This window comes from Gracilinanus agilis, chromosome 4 (assembly GCF_016433145.1).
Source record: "Gracilinanus agilis isolate LMUSP501 chromosome 4, AgileGrace, whole genome shotgun sequence".
NCBI classification, from domain to species: domain Eukaryota; kingdom Metazoa; phylum Chordata; class Mammalia; order Didelphimorphia; family Didelphidae; genus Gracilinanus; species Gracilinanus agilis.
Genome location: NC_058133.1, coordinates 520,309,330 through 520,320,911, shown reverse-complemented (window position 1 = coordinate 520,320,911; position 11,582 = coordinate 520,309,330).

The following is an 11,582-nucleotide window of genomic DNA, read 5'->3' as shown; positions in this document are numbered from 1 at the left end:
AAGAGACAGAGAGGAGGTTCAGTGGAATAGACTTGGGGTAAATGACATCAGCAAGACAGTGTATGATAAACCCAAAGAGCCCAACTTTTGGGACATGAATCCACTATTTGACAAAAACTGCTGGGAAATTTGGAAAACAATATGGGAGAGATTAGGTCTAGATCAACATCTCACACCCTACACCAAGATAAATTCAGAATGGGTGAATGACTTGAATATAAAGAGGGAAACTATAAATAAGTTAAGTGAACACAGAATAGTATACTTGTCAGATCTCTGGGAAAGGAAAGACTTTAAAACCAAGCAAGAGTTAGAGAAAATTACAAAATGTAAATTAAATGGTTTTGATTATATTAAACTAAAAAGCTTTTGTACAAACAAAAACAATGTAGTCAAAATCAGGAGGGAAACAACAAATTGGGAAAAAATCTTTATAACGAAAAACTCTGACAGGGGTCTAATCACTCAAATATACAAGGAGTTAAAGCAATTGTAAAAAAAATCAAGCCATTCCCCAATTGATAAATGGGCAAGAGACATGAATAGGCAATTTTCAGGTAAAGAAATCAAAAGTATCAATAAGCACATGAGAAAGTGTTCCAAATCTCTAATAATTAGAGAAATGCAAATCAAAACAACTCTGAGGTATCACCTCACACCTAGCAGATTGGCAAAAATGAAAGAAGGGGAGAGTAATGAATGTTGGAGGGGATGTGGCAAAATTGGGACATTAATACATTGCTGGTGGAGTTGTGAACTGATCCAGCCATTCTGGCTGGCAATTTGGAATCATGCTCAAAGGGCTATAAAAGAATGCCTGCCCTTTGACCCAGCCATACCATTGCTGGGTTTGTACCCCAAAGAGATCATAGATAAACAGACTTGTACAAAAATATTTATAGCTGCGCTTTTTGTGGTGGCAAAAAACTGGAAAAGGAGGGTATGTCCTTCAATTGGGGAATGGCTGAACAAACTGTGGTATATGCGGGTGATGGAATACTATTGTGCTAAAAGGAATAATAAACTGGAGAAGTTCCAGGAGAACTGGAGAGACCTCCGGGATCTGATGCAGAGCGAAAGGAGCAGAGCCAGAAGAACATTGTACACAGAGACTGATATACTATGGTAAAATTGAATGTAATGGGCTTCTGTACCAGCAGCAATGCAATGACCCAGGACAATTCTGAGGGATTTATGGTAAAGAATGCTACCCACATTCAGAGGAAGGACTGCAGGAGAGGAAACATATAAGAAAAGCAACTGCTTGAACGCATGGGTCGGGGCGGACATGATTGAGGGTGTGGACTCAAAACTACCACACCAATGCAACCACCAACAATTGGGAAATTGGTCTTGATCAAGGACACATGACATAACCAGTGGAAAAGTGCGTCGGCCATGGGTGGGGGGAGTGCGGGGGGTGAAGGGGAAAATAGGAGCATGAAACATGTAATCATGTTAAAAATGATTATTAATAAATGCTAAAAAATAAAAAAAAAATAAAAAAAAAGAATTTATCAGATAGGGGGCAGCTGGGTAGCTCAGTGGATTGAGAACCAGGCCTAGAGATGGGAGGTCCTGAGTTCAAATCTGGCCTCAGACACTTTCCAACTGTGTGACCCTGGGAAAGTCACTTGACCCCCATTGCCTAACCACTCTTGTGCCTAGGAGCCAATACACGGTATTGACTCCGATATGGAAGGTGAGGGTTTATTTAAAAAAAAAAATAATTTATCAGATAGGACCTGGAATGGCTCAGCCAATTCGACCCATTCACCTGGAATTCCTAGGTCATGGGGAATGAGCCAACCCTACAGGTGGCTAGAATAATGGAAGGAAAATTGTTCTGGGTGTTCATATTGATATGGTCATTGCATGGCAAAGGTGACCAGGAGCCAGGACTTGAGCTAGGAGATCTTATCCTTGTTTTGGCTCAGAAGGAGAAGGCTGGGTTCATAGGATGAAGTGGGGACCTTCTCGTGGGTTTGGCTATCCAGTGGCTGAAGCACCCTGTTCTGATTGTGAGACATGGAAATATGAAATGTGTGCTGAACAAGGGCCTGTCCTTAGGAGGAAGGAATTCGAATCACTGCATTTGAGGGAGACTCCCCAGAGAACGGCTTTCTTTCATCAGATAAGCTGTCTTTGTCGGAAAAGTCACTGCCTGATAGAAAGGCAATAGAGGAGCCTGAAGAAATGGATCGGCCAGACTCGGTGAACTCGAGCCATCCCAAGAAAGGAGGCGCCATTACATCAGAGAAGTTTATGAGAATGATGGCCGTCTTGCAGCGGTGGTGTTCGGGGTCCTCTCTCTTAGAGGGGGTCAGTGAATACTCTTCATTGTAATGCTGGCTTTTGTGCGCAGGAATGAAGGAGTGAAGGCCTGCAGTCATCTCGACACACTCACAACTAGCTATTGTTTTTGTTGTAATATTCAACTGTAGTCGTGTCTAAAAAAGTTAATGGATTGAATCAACACTATGTGGAAGGGTTACTATCAACGTTTGGGTGGAGAGGAGGACCTTCTTCTCATCCACGAACTCCTTGGGAAGTGCGCTTATTGTGAGATGTTGGTCAGAGGAGATAGAGCCATGCTGGTGAACCTATGGCCCGCATGCCGGAGGGGGCCGCTCCCCTTCCCCTCTCCACACTCTCCTGAGGACATTTGTCTCATCACCCACCCCTCTGCCCAGCAGCCAAATGGGAGCACTTCCTCCCTCCCCTGTCTGGAGAAGGGCAAAGGGCTCACATGCGGCATGAGGGCTGCACTTTGGGCACTCGGTCTCTAAAAGGTTTGCCATCACTTATATAGAGGGTCTTGTCACTTATTTGCAGAATTTGGAATTGTTTCTAGAATGTCTATATGAATTTGCAGCTGAACCAACAGTGCCCCAGGGCGTCAATCTCCCCTGACCTCTCTGACATTGGCTGTTTCTCTCTCTGGTCATCCCTGCCCATTTTCTCACCTAGTTCCGTTGTCCCTTGGGGGGCCCTGCCAGAGCTCCAGGGGCCAAGCTTTTGAGAACCTACAACCACATCACCATCTCAGGGAGGTATAAATGAGGGGAGGCTCCTGAGAGAGGACCTCGGCAGGACTCCATTCACTGAGTGAGAAAGGGGGTCTGGAGCTGCAAGCCCACTTTGGAAGGAGCCAGCAGCAAACTCCTTCTGGCTGCCAGATGGCCGACCATGTTTCTGTTCTATTCTAGGGCCTCAGTCTTTGTGGGGTCATAGATTTAGAAGGGAGAAGAGCTTTAGACATGGTTTAGGCGCCTTGCCCAACCCCATCATCTACAGATGAGGAAACCGAGTCCCAGAGAGGCTCAATGACGTCCTGGGGGTCCCCGAGTTAAGTGTCCGAGGTTGGACTCCGAGTCTCCCGGATGCTCAATCTGGCATTTACCTACTTGACGAGATGCCTCACTTTCCCAGCTGCCACCGACTCTCTGCTAGGATGAAAGGTCCCGGCTCCTATTTGCTGCTCTCAGCACAAACCCGGGAGGTCTTTGTCTGGGGCTGGGCAGAGGGATGGAGGGAGAAACTCTCACGGCCTGGACGGCCCGTCCAAGGAGCTCCCAGCAGGCCTCTGAGCCCATCTAACGGAGCACCACAGCCTCTCAAGCCGGAACCGAGCATCTTCCTTTTGGGCGATTCCAAGCCAAAACTCAATCCCAGACCCGATCTCGTCCGGCCCGATCGCGTCGGGCCGCTCTCTGGCTTGGGCTGGGGGGCCTTGGAAGCAGGGCCGAGGCGGGCACGCCGAGGTGAGCCTCCTTTCTCGGCTTCCTTCTCCTCATTCCTCCTCTCTTCTACTCCGATTCCCACAAAAAGGGCGATCCGGGAGCCACTCGTTAGTGTGAGGGGCTTCCGAGGCCGCCGGCCTGGACACAGGATGGGGATGGGGACGCTCCGCTGCTCTTCTGGGGTTATCCTGTGGGGCGAGTGTGTGTGTGTGTGTGAGTGTGTGCAGGGCCGGGGCTGGGGGGGGGGGCGCCAGGCTTCCTCCTCTACTCCAAGCTGTTTGGTGTCTTGCTGTGTGGACGCGGGGAGTGTGTCTGCACAGACTCTAATGAAGTTTCTGTCTTGTGCTTCGTCTAGCCTTGCTTAGGGGAATGGGAAAAGCAATTGCCTGGAGCCCGCTGAGCGCAGAGATGGAGCCGAGATTGGAGAGGCGGCAGGCGGGCCGGCGCGTTCCCTGGAGGGGGGCAGCGGAGAAGGGTCGGCCTGGCGAAGGGCCCTCAGCCTTCCTTTTCCCGCTGGCGCTTGCCCGGCCGCCTTCCCCGGGTTCCATTCTCCCTTCCGCTGCGGAGGGCGTGTGTTTGCATTCATCCTCTGACGTCGGAAGCTAGGCAAAGGCGCAATGAGTTACAGGTGCTGGAGAGATGGCGCCGGCTCTGAGAGGGCCGGGGCAGGGCTGGTGCCGGGGTGTGGGGAGAGCCTAAGCTTGGAGGCGAGGCCCAGCCAGGAGAGCCTCCGGGAGCCGAGTCCTCGCTGGTAGGGAGCCGTCAGGAGGGGGCGCCGCGTCCCTCCGGGTTTCTCCGAAGAGGGAGCTCTCGGGGGCATCGGGAATGGCGGGGAGCCCACTTTGCCCAAGCTCTGCCGAGGAGCCTGACGCCCAGTTCCCAGACTTCCCCGCCAGGCCTCTCCACTCGTCTTAAATGACTTGTTCAGGGCCCCTCGGGGGGCACCATGGCGGGACTGAAGAGTGGGCAGGGCCCTCCGCGGCCACCCACCTGAGCCTGCCAATCTGTCCCTGAAGGAATCTTCACCGTAAAACTCCCAACAAACGGCCTCTGCCTGAAGACGTCCAGGGATGGGGCACCCCCTCTGCAGGCAGCCCGATCTACTGCTGGACCACCGACGGGCAGAGTTTCTCCGACCTTGAGCCAGGATGAGCTCCTTTGTGGTCCCCCCACCGCAGCCATCACGCCTCTGGCTTCTGGGGCCAAGTAAAGCAGCCGCCTCGGTGCCCTCCACTGAGCCTCGCGTGAGCCGACCCTGCAGCCCTTGGCCGTCCCGGCCGTCCACCTCTGGATGTCCCCCGTCCTGTCAGCTCCCGTCCTAGCCGTGGCCCCAGCGTGGTCGCCTTTGGCAGAGCCTAAGCTGCCGGGGGCTGGACCCCACTCTGCGGAGCGACGGACCGCAGGTGCGGAGGAGAGGGCCGAATGTTCCCCACCTGGGCACCTTCCTTGGGCGGATGCTGCAGAATCCGCTCTTGGGGAGCTTCGCCCCCTCCTTCCCAGGTGATTTTCAGAATGCAGCTGGGCAATCGGGGTCACCCCCAGAGGCCCGTCCTGCCCGGGCCCTCTCTCGGGGCCCATTCGCTCCCCGATGGGGGGGTTGGGGCAGGTCCCACAGACCCACGGCCCCCACAGGCCACGCTCTTGCAAGCCTTCCTTCCGTTCCCGTTTTGTTTTTCCTAAATCAAACCGAAAGATGGGGCTTGGCAACATCCACGTGATTGTAAATGGACCATCTGCTCCCACCAGGCCACAGACGAGCAATTTCCCTGAAATGCAGCCGAATTTAAAATCAAAGCTAGCGACTAACTGCGGATGGGATGCCGAGGGACCACGGCAGCTCCAGGCCCTGCGGGCTGAGCCGGACCTCGGAGACAGGCTGCTCCAGCTCCTCCCGGGCCTCAGATCAGCGAGGAGAAGGCAGCCCCAAAGAGAGCGGGCACCAGCCTCCCTGCCAGGAGCAGCCCGCCCGCAGCCCTGAAGGTCCATTGTATTTAGTGAACAAAGCTGGGGTGATTTGTTGAGGATCCCTCCAGGGCCTCCCGTTGGGGGCCTGGGTGGGAAGAAGAGCCATTAACCAGCTGCAGCCTGAGAGCGGCGCGCCGTGCCGCCATGCCGCCATGCCGCCGTGCCTTCACAGCCCACATCCATCACGGAATTATCTGCCCTGCCCTCGTCCGTCAAGGCAGCCAAGGCCATTCCTTCCTGGGTCTGGGGAAAGGGCAAAGGACGTGGCCGGCTTGGGCTGGCGCGTGGCTCCCTGGCACCCCTGCAGAATGCGAGTGGCTCCCCCAGGCCTGGGCTCTCGAAGGGCTGCTTTGTTCGCCTCTCCAAGCTTCCGAGACGGGCTCACCCTGTCTAGGCCTACCGGATTAGGGCTAGAGAGGAGAAGCCACAAGATGCTTTCTCCCAGTGAGGAGACGGAGGCGAAGGAGGTTTGGGGAGGAGACCGAGGCAGGATTTGAACTCTATTCCTCTGACCAAAGTTGGGGCTCATCCCGCTGTTCCTGGGGGCCCCTGACGTTTATCGCTCGAGCACAAACGGCCGTCATTCAGCCAGTTTCATCTGCAGCTAAAGAATCTGCCCCAGAGCTGATGCCCAGAGTGCCCCCAGGCAGCGGCCCAGGCTTCCTCCCCAGCGTCACCTCCATCAGCTGGGGGCTGGCTCCCGCTCATTCTTCCCTTTGCTTTGGCTAGCACAGGGCCCGACACGTAGTGGGGGCTTTACCGGTGCCTGATGTGTGCCCTCTGGGGGGATGGACCGTTTTCCTCTGGCGAAATCCCCAGTAGGAAAACCCACCCTGGTGTGGAGAGCGGATCGGGGCTTCCTCCAGACTGGCAAAGCAGACAATAATGGACCTGACTGACGGAATGATGGCGAGCCCCCCCCCCTACCCCGGGCAACAGGCCCACGGTAGGCTGGCCTTCCATCTGTGGATGCCGGCGGTGCTGGGCCACGTTCTATTCCATTCCCTACTCTTGTGGCTGACTGTGCAGGGGTGGGTTGGGCAACAGCTCTCCCAGAAACCCCCAGGAAGCCTTCCCACGGCTACGTCGGGCCCATTCTCCAAACTTGGGCTCGGAGGAAGAGCGGGGAGGCCTCGAGGCCAGGGGAGAGGGCTCAAGTGAGAGTCTTAGTGGATGAGATTAGTGAGTGGGGTTGGCCCAAAGGATCATGGGCTGCTTTGGGAGGGGGCGGCCTCTCCCCCCACCCCCCAGCCTAGGCCTAAAGGGCTGCAAGGAGGGCTGGGAGAGCACTGGCTGGAGAGCACTTTGCATTGGCAAAGGCCTACTTATTTGACAGGGGCGGCCTCGGGGAGATCAGCCACCCGCAGGGCTCCTTCACACGGCTGGCCTCAGGGGCCTCGCCTGGCACCAGACACTGGGAACCTTAAGGAGCAGCTCATCAGCAGTCAGCTTCCTTAGACACCACAAAACAGGAAACCAGAATGCCGCTCTCCAGAAAGACGAGGAAGTGCTGCTCGGCACTGTTCTAGAGCCTGCCTGCGCTTGGCGCCGGCTCCGCCAGGGAGTCTATTTTGGAAAATCTCTTGCCTCCTCTCTTAGAATCAAAGCTGAATTTCAGTCCCAAGGCAGAAGAGTGCTGGTAAGAAGTAGCCAGGCAAGGTGACGTGACTTGACCAGGGCCACCCAGCTAGGAAGTCTCTGAGGGCAGATCGGAACCCGGGCCCTCCCACCTGCAGACCTGCGAGGACTCTGAAGCACGTGCCCCCAGGCAGGCACTGCAGGGCCAAGCAGGAGGCACAACCCTGGCCCTGGGGAGGGCTGCCTACTGGCACCAGTGGGGAAAGCAGCTGCCCCAAGCCCCGAGTTGGCTCCGGGATTCTCCTTCCTCTGCTCCGCGGGCAGATGGCAGCTCTGTTTCTTCCTTGTAGAATGTAAGGCCTAGACCACACGGTGGCCCCATGCGCTGGCCCTGGGGGATGAGGAGGAACCTCGGGGTTCTCCAGAGGTTCTCCAGAGGCCGAGTGCTAGAGCAGCTGGAGGCCAGGGCCTGGGCGACAGGGAGCCATTGGAGTTCTCGTCTCTATTGACTCATGTGCCAAATGCAACGCCGAAGCCCTCCAGACACCCGCAATACGGACATGCCCGGCTGTGCTGGGCCCCACATGGGGCTCCAACCCGGGACTCAACGGCCTTGGTAGGTGCTGGACCCCGGCGTGGGGGGGTGTATGTGCACACGTGTGTGGGACACGCACAGGGATGCATGTGTATCACTGGCCAACTTGTAGCTAGACGGTCTCCTCGGTCTACATAACGGTCCTTTGGGAAGAGCTGGGGCTCAATGGGCCCTCGGACTTCCCTGCTGCCATTGTGGTGATGGAGGCAGCATTAGAAGGGATCCTCATGGCCTAGAGGAGCCTAGAACGAGAATGAACAAGGAAGGAGCCGAGCACCTGCTGAGGGATGGGCTCGAGGAGTGGCGCACAGGAGAGAAGGCGGCGCAGGCTCTGGGAGGGAGAGCACCCTGCGGACCTTCGGCGACGTTCCCCAAACCACCTCGAAAGGGCGCGCCCTGCCGAGCCGAGCCAAGCCGAGCCGAGCTCTCGGGGAAATGCTGGGATGCTCAGCTCAAGGCATTCCAGAAAACCCCGAAACCAAGAAGACTCTGGCTGCGGAAAGCCAAGGGGGGCCTGGGGGGCCGGCCGGGGAGCCCGGGATGCACCTACAAACGGGCCCAACGGAAGGACCCTAAAGAGGGGTGGAGGCTACGGGGAGCGAGGATGGAGGAGGGCAGAGCACGCTTCTGTTTCCTTAAAGCACACACACACACGCATTCACCAACACGTGATACCACACGCATGGAGTCCAGGCAAACACGCCTGCAGCCACACACCTGCTCCCCCTTCACCTTGTCCCGTAGACTTTGGGGAGGTAAAGACCGTCCCAGGGAGGAGCCGGAGGGGGCTGGGATGGAGCCCAGAAGTTGTCTTGCTCCTTGGGAAGTCCATCAATAGCCTGGGCCGTGAGGTAACAGCCAGGAGCTCAGTGGGCAGGGAGAGGATGGAGGAAGAATAAGGCCAGAATGAGGGTGGCACTGGAGAGGGAGAAGCATTCCCATAGGTGCCAGGGCCTGTGTAAGCGCTTTGCAAGTTGTATTTCACTTGATTCTTAAAATAGCCCTGTGAGGTAGATGCTATTATTCCCATTTTACAGATGAGGAAACGGAAGCCAACAGAGGTAAAGTGACTTGCCCAGGGCCACGTGGCAAGTGTCTGAGGCCAAATTTGCACTCAGGTCCTCCAGATTCCAGGCCTAGTACTCTATCTACTGCCCCACAAAGCTCCCATTGGGTAAACTGAGTCCCACAATGATTTGCTCCACATTACACAACTGGCAAATAGAGACTCAGGACTTGAACCCAGGCCTTCTTGGTACCGTCAGGAAAGGATTCGAGAGAAGAAGTGGAGCCCGAGACGCTGCTGGGGAGTCCATTCTAGATATGGAGGGGGGGATGTGGGTGGCACGAGTGCCAGTGCATGGCAGGGATGGGGATGGCTTCCCGGAGAACGAGGGAGGAGCAGCAGCTGAGGCTGAACGGGACAGGAGGGCCCTGAATGCTAGAATCCAGAGTTCATGCTTTATTCTGGAAGTGATAGGCCAGGCCAGCAGACGGGAGAGGGCAGCCTAGTGGATCAAGCTTTAGGCTGGAAGACCCGGGTTCAAATCTTGCCTTTGATGCTGAGTGACCCTGGGCATGTCATGTTGTTTCTGTTGCCACCTCTATGAGACAAAGAATGGTCTTTACAGCCCTGTCCCGCTCTAAATCTGGGCTCCTGGGCAGCTTTTCCAGCAGAAGAGTAATGAAGTGATAGCCCTGGGCCGTGCGCTGAGGGGGAAACTGAGATCAGCACCCTGGGGAGCGGTGGCAGGGCAGCTAGTGAGAGGGAGGTGGAGGGAGGGAAGAGGGGCCAAGGCAGGAGGCAGCTGAGGCGGAGGAGGCAGCCCAGGCGGCAGCCAGCGAGGCGGAGGAGGCCCGGTCCCAGACGCCGGAGGAGGCAGAGCCAAAGGGGATGGGAAAGGGGGCGAGGGTGGTGGAGGGAGGCTGCCAGGAGGTCCGGACCATGAAGTGGAAGATCCGGAGCCTCGGAGCCTCCTCCTGCTGGTTCGCACAGGCTGCTGGGCTCTATTTTTGGAGACGCTTTTCAATACCCTTCGAAGAGCCAAACTTCTTCGTGGAGCCTGAGCAGCCCCGGCACACCATGGGTTCCCCCCGCCTCTCCCCGTGCCGGCTCTCCTTTGCTCTCTCCTCCCAGGGCTTCCTCCCCAGCAGAGAGCTCACGCCCATTTTCCTGGCATTCAGGTCCTCTTTTTTCCGGCCTTCCTTGCTCCGCCTCCCCGACACTGTCTATGCTTAGGTTTGGCCAACCTGGACTCTTCCTTGTCCTCGCATACACCCAGGGATTTCCGACCTCCAGGCCTTTACGATCCTATGTCCCAATTCCAGACCACCGGTGCCCCCCTCCCCCCTTACATTCCTACCCAGCGTTTAAAGCCTCACTCAGACGCCACCTCCTCCTGGCAGCCTTCCTTCCTGATCTGGATCCTTCTGTAGCCACAATTCCCTTTTCCTCCACTTGGCCTTTTCCTTGTGCCGACCTCGCCAGAGCGGAGGCTGCATGGAAATAGGGCCTGAATCTCATCCAGACTTTCCCTCCGTTGACAGGAGGAGCTCACTAAATGGAAGGCGAATTGAAGCTGGAGCTGGGCCCCTGCAGCCGGAGGGCCCTTCGGGATCATCCGGGCCAGCCCTCCCACTTCCGCCTTTTGCCTCTTTTCAGTCGTTTCCGGCATGTCCGACTCTTTGTGACTCCATTTTGGAGCTTCTTGGCAAAGATACTAGAATGTTGGCCATTTTCTTCTCCAGCCCATTTTACAGATGAGGAAACGGAGGCAAATAGGGCTACGCGACTTGCCCAGGGTCAACCAGCTAGGACGTGTCTGAGGTCAAATTGGAACTTGGGTCCTCAGATTCCAGGCCTGAGTAAACCGAGTCCCAGAATGACTCGCTCCAAGTTACACAGCTGGCAAACAGAAGAGGCGGGACTTGAATCCAGGTCTCCCAGAACGAAACCCAACACCTAGAACAGAGCAGAACAGAGCAGAACAGTGCTCTCCTCTAGACGGGACTCAGAGACCACTCTTTGGGCCGTCCCATGGCTCCGCCCGGTGCTCCTCTAAGGCTCTAGACTGGTGAGAAAAGGCAACCTTCCGCCCTCCAGGCCCAAGAGCTCTTCTCGAACCCAGTCCCTACATCCCGGGCGTGAGCCAGCTAGTTCTTCTCCCCGGTCCGATTCGCCCTCTTGGTGCTGTTTAGCTACAACAAGCATAGCGCAAGCACGGCCCGAGAAAGGGAAACAGAGGCAGCGTTCCCCCTCGGACCCTGCGACGCAGTCATGTCTTCCTGTATGCGTGTGCTTCTCCCCATTTTATCAGTGAGAAGATGGAGGCTCAGGGGGTCAGAAGGTGGCCCAGCTGGGTCTGCGTGGACGTGGCCTAGATTAACCCGCCCACAGGTGGCCTCGGCCCAGCGGAGTCGGCAGCATGACGGGGCATCCAAGCAGGCCAGCGGGAGGCCGGGCCGGCCCCTTCTGGACACGACGTCTCAGGAGGGACTCTGGGAAGCTGGACCACGGAGGAGTGTGGAGCGGGGGAGGGCTCTGCCTCCCGAGAGCAAGTCGAGGCCCAGGAAGGGGGAGACCACGGAGACGTGGAGGCCACACGAGAGCCTCGTTCAACTTCGTAATGGGCTGCCACGCGAGAGAGGCTGGCCCAGAGGGCAGAACCAGAAACAAGGGGGGGGGGAGAGCAGGGGAGCCT